Below are 8,809 nucleotides of genomic sequence, written 5' to 3' on the forward strand. Positions count from 1 at the left end.
AGAGCAGCCTTTGCTTTGCACAGAGAACATGAGTTTGTTCTAGAGTACTGTACTCGTGGCTGCTAAAATCCAAGTTAATTGATTGCCAGTTGGCTTGGACCTGGAGAAAAACAAAACATTCGTGTTCAATTGGTCATGAAATACCTAGATTAACATTTACAAAACTGTTAACTAACTCAAGTTAATTGGCAATCGACTCAGAGGAGCAAAAAGTCCAGACCCACGGACTTCAGCTAAGGGATTGCCTGCTCAAGCTTATTGCCAAGTTAACTTTCCCAGGTAAATTTTCAAACTAGCACCTCTTTGAGGACAATGGATAATAAAAAGTGATCCTTTTTCTCCTTTTTTATTAGTTTTATACAAAGCCTGTTTGGGGAAATTTGTTGGAGTGAAAAAATGATGTAAAAGTACATTTTGAGTCTACAATAGTAGTGGCTACTGTAAATAAGTAAACATCATTAAAAAATCATAAGCTGAAGAAAAGTCACAATGGCATCTTGTTCTGAATACATCTGCTCACTGCTTACTTAAAATTATGGAGTAACTATTTGGGACAGATTTTCCCCACACAGACTTTTCAATCTATCCAACTTAAAAACTGGCTGGGGTATGTTGTACAAATTTTGACCACAAGCTGGCCTGCATATGCCACTGTAATTTATACAGTTGACTACCTTCCACTTTCTCAAGGATATTAACTGGCATGAACCTTCATTTTTTTCATTTCCAGTAATTAATTCCCTGTAGAGAGTGACTGAAAACACTAAACAAAAGCATTTAATCAGAAATTATTAGAGTTGGCTTGTCAGTCGTCTGTTAATCACTATTCATTTTTGTACAGGGAGTGAAAATTTTATTAAGCCTTATACTTAATTAAAACATATTGTTTCCGTAGCAGATTGGAAAGTACTGTCATCTGTTTAGACTTGTATCCTAAGATTCATTAAGAATTCATGTTTCCTGCAACATGCAGGCATTTAGAAATTCATTCTGTTGCGATCTGTACTGAGGTACAAAGGGTGAGGGCTGTAGCACAGTCAAGTATTCTTTTACTGAAGGTCTTCCAAAACCCCACCATAATGCAGACTGACAATACAGTGAAGGAATACTAATGAAATTAAATGGGCATAAAACTAGAAAGTGAAGAATAGTGAGGGGAAAAAAATTGCTTCACAGATTGTGGGATTCAATGTGGTAGTCTAGTCTTGTGGATGATAAAGACACTAGAATTTGCACAATTGTTCCTGCTTGAATCTTTATTACAAGTCTGATAAATAGTGTGATTTTAGGCAGACTTGCCATTTCTAGGGAAGTGACTAGAGCAGTTTTTTCAAAGCTAATGAAAGCAGATTGCTCTGGTGCAATATTCCTCTAAAGAGTCAGAAGGAAAAATGCAGAAAAATCACTATGACTGACTACTGGTGATTGTTACAGCGAGGTGCGAAGACTTGCAAAACACTGCCTGTTTTCAATGGCTCTTTACAAACATCAACATCCTTCTGTGTCAGTGTTATATAGGAACATGTAAGAGGTGCACGTTTCATTCCTTTTTTCTGGGCAGAATGTCATGTGGGTCCCAAATACTTGCCAGAATAATGGACACTGCTGTATCCATCAAGACTACTGAGCTGCAGTCAGCCATTTGGCCAAAGTCAAGATTAAGAGTTGGCTTGTTAGACCAACTGGCAATAAGGGAATCTCATCACTATGTCTGTTGCTTGTTGTGTGTTGTAGCATCTCACTGTTATCTAGTTGGCCAGGTTTTCCTCTGTCGTGCCTGTTCCTTGGCCCAGGGTTCACTCCCTTTACCATTTTTACACTATGCCTTTTAGTTTGGTGTATCCCTTGGCTTTCTTAGTTTCTGTCTCTTGCCTCCAGCCCTGCCACAAGAGATTTGCCAACATCTTTCATGTCCCAGGTGTATTGCTGCTGTGACGACATTAAAGGGATTGCACCATGAACATATGGTCAGACACAGCCGTAACAAGTGCAGTATTTCACCAAGAGACAAGTGCAGATGCGGGTAAAAAGGCATTAATGTTTTATATGATTACTATTTGTCATTAGCAACCATTGCTTAAGTAAGTAACATGACTGATCCCAAGCAATAAGTGCAGATTTGCTCGTAAGCGCTTGCAGTCCAGGAAGACAAACAGCAGGCAAAGTGTAAGGGGAGAGGGACACATATATTTTTTCAAACAAATACGATCTATTTCCACTGGCCCTCTGCCTAGTCATTATTAACTCTCAATATTTTGTAGGCATCCAAGTTGAATGTTCCTGCTGTTAATGGAAAAATTTTCTTGGCTCAGATATGAAAATACTTTCCTTTCAAACTCAACACTATGTCGTTACAACATCCACTCTGATAATCTAATGGTCAAATGTGACGATTGTCCATTGGATCACCTCACAGGGACATCATTGTTTTGCAAGGGTGACCTTACATCTGGCAACAGCCTTGCTTAGGGCTTCCCAAATCAGCCTCTTACAAGGCCCTATGACAGACATATGTAAGGCTCCATGTCAGTCGCACTTCTTTAAAAACTCCTTGACACAGTTATGGCACTTGTGACTCCCTGTGCTGCCATGACATATGACCCTTACACCACAAATATTCTTCTATATTCTGCAAGGGTGTCACTACAGAAGGAGGATTATGAGAGGTCATGGCTAGAGTCTGATTCTGCCTCATCCCCAGATATACAAGCAGAAAACAGTTGAGTGGATTAATATGTAAGTGGCTTTTAGAGGCAACTGCCCCCTTGTTCTGACATTGCCAGGTGAACAGAGGGATTGCTGTTGCTAGATGGCCCCAATCTGTTCAATAACCATCTACATCAGGTTATAATGTAAGGTAACCTTGGACAACAGCAGCCAGTGGAACTACCCCACCTTTGACACATACACAGGCACCTTATTTTTACATGCTAGGTAAGTACACATTACTTTATTTTTATCCCTTGACAGCTATGAGCCTTAGTCATTGTTGGTAGCTGATCTCATGTCCCCTTCATCAATTCATCAAAGTTCATCAAAAAAGTTGGTCAGAGCAACCATATAACTTCTAACAGGAAACTGTACAAGGCACAGTTGTTCTGCTAAACCAGAAGACACAAAGAAACAGAAAACAGTGATAAAAGTAGGTGTATAAGGTGGGTCTTTTTTCTCAGGCTGCACTAATGTACTGCCCTGGCAGAATGGAGTTGCTGGAGGAGATCTTTCACTGCTTAACTTAATGTTCCTAATTTTGTATCTTCATTATGTTAGTATTATATGTAGCAAAATCTCTAGTCTATCACATATATAGGTGCCTATAAAGCCTACATGTTCCTGTTGGAACTAAAAGGTTTGATTATTCGTGTAAATGTCTTCTAAAACCTACTACATATGAATTCTGTGTTCTTTTCCCCTATATCTGCACTTCTCAAAAAAAAAAAAAAAATAATCAAGCCATACCACATTGTCAGGTTCCCTCTCCAACTCCTTGCCCATTGCTATTGTCCCTGTTACCAATATGTCTACAGTTTGCCAGCAATTGGGTTGCCAAGCTGGAGAGAGAGAGAGGATCTCATCTTGGGTCTCACTTACCTTGACTTTAGAATTACTGCTGTCATCAAGGGAAGTGCTAATACACTGAAAGCAAACATGGTTTCAGAAAAGTCAATGAGCTGGAGACAGGTAGGTACATCCCCTTAGCCTGGAATCAATTAATCTCAGGGAGTGCAGGAATGATTATTTCTTGTACACAGCACAAGCACATTGGAGCAAGAGTCTTCCCAGACCTGCCTTTGACTATCTCCGGAGGACTTGGGAAGGCCTATGAAATGAAATGTTGGAGAAATACCAAGTGGCTAGACGCAGAAGCAAAGGCAAAGGTATAGACCTACCTTAACTGTTATAGCTTAGTGAACTGTTGGGGCTGGGGAGAGACCTGAGATTTGACTGGATCCTTCCTGCCTTGTAACACTTAGAAAGATTATATCTCTGTCTCCCCTTGTTCTCCCAAGGACAGGAAAGATTGACCAACAGCAGGAAAGCTCAGAAGGTGAGTGAGAATTACATGATCTCATGCTACAGATGATCAAGAAGTGAACACAGGGTAAGAAATATTGACCGGTTGACAATACACAAAGATGTTGTCCTGGAAAAGTCCTTTCGTCACAGGTTTAGGGATCAAAACTGAAAAGATCTTAAGCACTAGTAACACATAATGTCACTATCTAAAGTTTTGTCTAGACTTGGAGACAAAGGACAGTTTGTCCTAGATTAGACAGGTTTCAGGGTGATTAGATAAAGTCCCTCATTTTTTTTCCTTTTCCTTGTGGTATTAATGAAATAGAGTTCATTAGCAAATTGTTGATTCAGTAAGCTGTTCAGGTGCAAATGTGAAGGCACATAGAAAAAAAAATGCTTGGTCCTTAACGACAACGGCAAAAAAGCTGTAATTTTTCCTCAAAAGGATTCATTACCTGTTAAATTGTTAAAGCCAAAGATCAGTAAGAGGAGGTCTCTTTATCTTGAGTGCTCAATGGCAAATTATTGTGTTAACATAGATTTCATTTACATCGTTGGATCTTGAGCCTTTCCAGATGGTTAACATAAGGAAGACTCCAACATCTGAAAATGACAGGGAGGAGGTTTCTGTTACTCACTCCTCTCCAACACCTTAAGGAGTCATACCATTTTTAAGACAATCAAAGTACTTAAGTACTACTGCGGAGCACCTAGGCAGTCTGTAAGAAATCAAGACTTAAAGAGAACTCCTCCAGAAGGTGTTAAGTGCTCCAATCTTCTCAGCAGGAGTTTTTCATGAATGAAAACACTCCTTGGAGATGAGGTCAGGGAGAAACAATACAGCCCTGACAGGTGTAAATGGCTCCATTCAACTTGGTGGGTCCTCATCCTCCCTGCCCTGGGACCAGAGGCTTGTAATCTGTGATCCCATCAGGCCTGTTAGCAACTAGCACAGCAAGGCTTGGTGGTTGTTTACATCACATACATATGTCATAGATGTCATTACCATGATAACAGAGACAAGGACTCAGGCAATTTTAGTGTACCGGAGACACCAGTCTTTACAGCTTCAGCTCCCAACCCCAGAGAACACCCAAGGGGCAGTGGAAAGGTGCAGTCCTTCCTTTCCCTCCTGCTCCCTTTTCCCTACCTGCCTCTGCCTGAGGAGAGAGGTAAGAGCCACTGAACCCTCTGAGGTCAGACAGGGTGAAGGGAGAGGACTTTGGATTCCCTCAGTGGCAAAAGGATCCCTCAGATCTTGTTTCTAGTAAGAGAAAAGGGATGCAAGAAGTCTGATCCCAGTTTCCTTGGGGAAGTATGCAGACAGTCCAAGAGACAGTTGGAGAGGCAGGGACCTTTATTGCCAATGTTTTCATGAGGGAGGACAGTTACCCCTCCCGATATGTTTCATTCCTCACATGTCCCAGTTTTCCTGTTTCCATGCCATCCCAGACTTGTCCTGCCTCCTCCTTTTTCCCTCCTGAACACCTCTGCCTGCTTGCGAAAATTGGGACAACTTTACCCAAATATCCTTTCTCTCTCAGCCTCTGTCTGTTGTCCTGTACCGCCTGCCCCCAACAAATAGGTCCACATCTCATTCCTTTTCAACTGTTCAAGATAGTTTGAGTGCTATTTGAGCTGTATTTTTTGACTGTTTAAACAGTTGTCAAGTAGTTACGGTGTTTGCCAAAAATCATAATACTAGCAGTGGAGAGACTGATTTCAATGGGATATTCTCACAATTTCTCCCCTTCTCATCATATTGACACAGCTTGAGTGGTCTCAGTCAGTGGTAACTTCGTAGCCTACCATCCTACCTAAGTGTTACAAAAGCAAGAAAGTAATGTTTTCCCCAGCCACCCCAGCCACTCAATGAATATGTGATACTGGGTTCATGATTTAGGCTCTCATTAAGCTACTGGCTTAGGGTTATCTTCTTTTAGTAGTAATTCCACTATCTATGGTAGTTGACTGATCAATTGGTTAAGGAACAGCTTAATGGATGAATGCTCCAGCCAGTGCAAAAGTATAATTCGTTCCATGCTGCTGAAGGGTGCTGGGGGAGGATGTGTGCTTCCTTTCTCCTAGAACCAGGAGCTCATAACAGAAAGTTCAGAAAGCCTTTTCTATAATCTACGACCAAACCTTGCTTTGCATGTCCTGGGATTTCCTGTTGACCACCACCAGGCAGTTTCACTGCTAAAGTAATGCAAACCAGAATTTTTACCAGTCTGGCTACCTGAAATTCCAGAGTGGTTGAGCGCCATTGGTGGCTGCTAACTTGTTTGCAAAACTGGTCAGGCCACAGGTAACACCATCAAGAAATGATGATTTTCAAATGCTCAGTGTACTCGAATTAAACTGCATCTCAGGATGTGCCCTGCAGCTGGCAAACGGCAAGCACAGAGAAACCATGTATTTGTACAGTCTGGAAGTTCGTTTACAGGAATATTATCTGTATATCTTGTGACTGTTGGGCCGTTGGAATAAGAGCAATAACATTAGTGCTTACCATTGGTTGCACACTGATTGTGACAATCCTGATATTAATGTTTCCAAATTGCATTAATTGCCATTAATTTAAGACCCTAAATTTATATTAATGGTTTTATACAGGTTATTTTCCCCATTTATATTATATAAGCATTCACTCAAAGCTTGAGGTTTTGTCTTGCTCAACTGTATGTATTACGTATGTTGGCCTACTTTTCTTCCTCATTTCAAAAGCCACACACCACATTTTTAGCTAAAATGTCAATACAATGAAAAGCAGTGTCCTTTGGCCTCTTCAAAATACTGTAACACTTGGTACTATTGCTGCCTTTATGTACTTGAAGTTATTGTAGAAACCTGGAAAGGAAAGATGTAATCTGTTTCCGACTCCCAGTCAATAGAAATCTTCTTTATATTATTTAAAAAAAGGCTGGGGATGTATTCTTCCTGCCCTTTCACCTGCATTTACAGTAGATCTCCGAATGTCAAGGTCACACATTTGTTTTAGACTTTTCAGCTGTTAGCCAAATAGCCTCAGTGGAATTTGATCATTAGATACTGTAAGCCAGGAAAATGACCAACGATTACATGCTATTAAATGTTTAAAAGAAAGAAAGGAAGAAAATAAATCCCTGCATATCTGTTCAGTACTTATAGAAATTTCATTTAAAAAATTCAATTACTTCCCTGCATATGTCACATGGAACACATCAGTTTCACTGCTTCAAGTACAATTAGGCTGAGAGACTGCAGAGCATTTAGAAAGGAAGCAAGCTCAGGGCTCCAGAGGGGCAGCAGCATTGCCACACGCAGCTCTCTTTGGGGAGGTGACTCCCATCTTCCCTCTAGCTTTGGCTAGACAGTGATGGTGCATAAGTACCCGGCACTAAATGGGACTTCAATAGCTAAATCTAGTCATGTTTTTGATCTGCAAGACAATGAAAAATATATGAATTCCCAGAATCTTAGGTGTGTGAGAGTTTTTTTCCTGAAGAGAAGTGTCACAATAGAAAAATAATTAATAATGTATTTTGCTGTATCTTTATACATAATTACTTTTCCTGGTGTTAATTTAGGGTTTTCTCCAGGAAAAGATGCACTTTGAATAATCCGTAAATATGCCCTAGAGCAAACTGAGATTTATACCAGAAACAACAAAATAATATTTTTAAAGGTAAATTAAATCACACGCCATTCTTCTTGTGTAAAGCTCTTTATTTAAAACACACTCTACTTATTTCAGCAGTGAGTATGAGACATAATTAAGTCCAAACACATTATTTTTATTTGTGTAACAGTAAATTACTACAGAGAGAGGGAAGCATAATCCAAGTTAGACTTTCAGCAGAAAAAAGACATTTAAAAAACCAGTGTAAGTAGGTTAGTCATCTAACCTACTCACATACTCTTCCAACATTAAGACTTGGCAAACCTAATACTAGACCACCTTTTAGATGTGTAAGGCAAATGTTTCAGAGGAACACAGATGGCCTTTCTGAAACAACAACACCTTTTTAATGTGTGCATATTAAAAAACCTTGTGCACCATATACGTTTCCTCATCCCTGCATGTTTCCTCACTTGACCCCATAATTTTGGGATGTAAGTGCCATTGACTAGCCCTTCCAGCCCAGGCAGTCTGATCTTTAGTAAAGATTTTGCTTGAGCCCGGCTTAATTACTCTTCACCTTAGCAAGAGATTATTTAAAGGTGAACTATAAAACAGAAATGAAGCTTACATTTGTTTTATCAACTGTTCCTTCATAAAACACATTAAAATGGCCTAAGAAAGCTTATTTTATTTTTCTTTAAATTATAAATATCAGTTTCTTATTTAATTTTCCTTGATGAACATCACTTCCAAAGTTTCTTCCTCCTTTAGAAGGTCAAAATTGTGATGGTCCATGAAACCTGCAAGTGGCCCACCAGTGGAAAAGAAAAATCAAGCAGGAGGCAAACTTCTTCTGTGAGAATAAATAGCAACATTATGGTGACATCTATCAGGCAGAAGTAAAGACAATGTCTTGTTTGCTTTGCCACATGTCTGCATTAAGGCAAGAATTTATGGCTTCTATTAGCACATATTTTGCTGGATTCGCATATAACAATGGCTATCATAAGAGTAACTGAAATGAAAGAGCGTAAAATAAAAAAGCCAAATGTTGTTAAAGGTGATTTGCAAGAGATTGTTAAAGATAACCTTGTCTTTGTCTCTTATTTAATATGTACAAACAGTGCATGGGAGGATTCTTAAAAGTTTTTATTCCCATTTTTAGCAGGTTCAGAATATAACATAAGT

The sequence above is a fragment of the Pterocles gutturalis genome, unplaced genomic scaffold (genome assembly GCF_000699245.1).
Source record: "Pterocles gutturalis isolate BGI_N339 unplaced genomic scaffold, ASM69924v1 scaffold7712, whole genome shotgun sequence".
NCBI lineage: Eukaryota > Metazoa > Chordata > Aves > Pterocliformes > Pteroclidae > Pterocles > Pterocles gutturalis.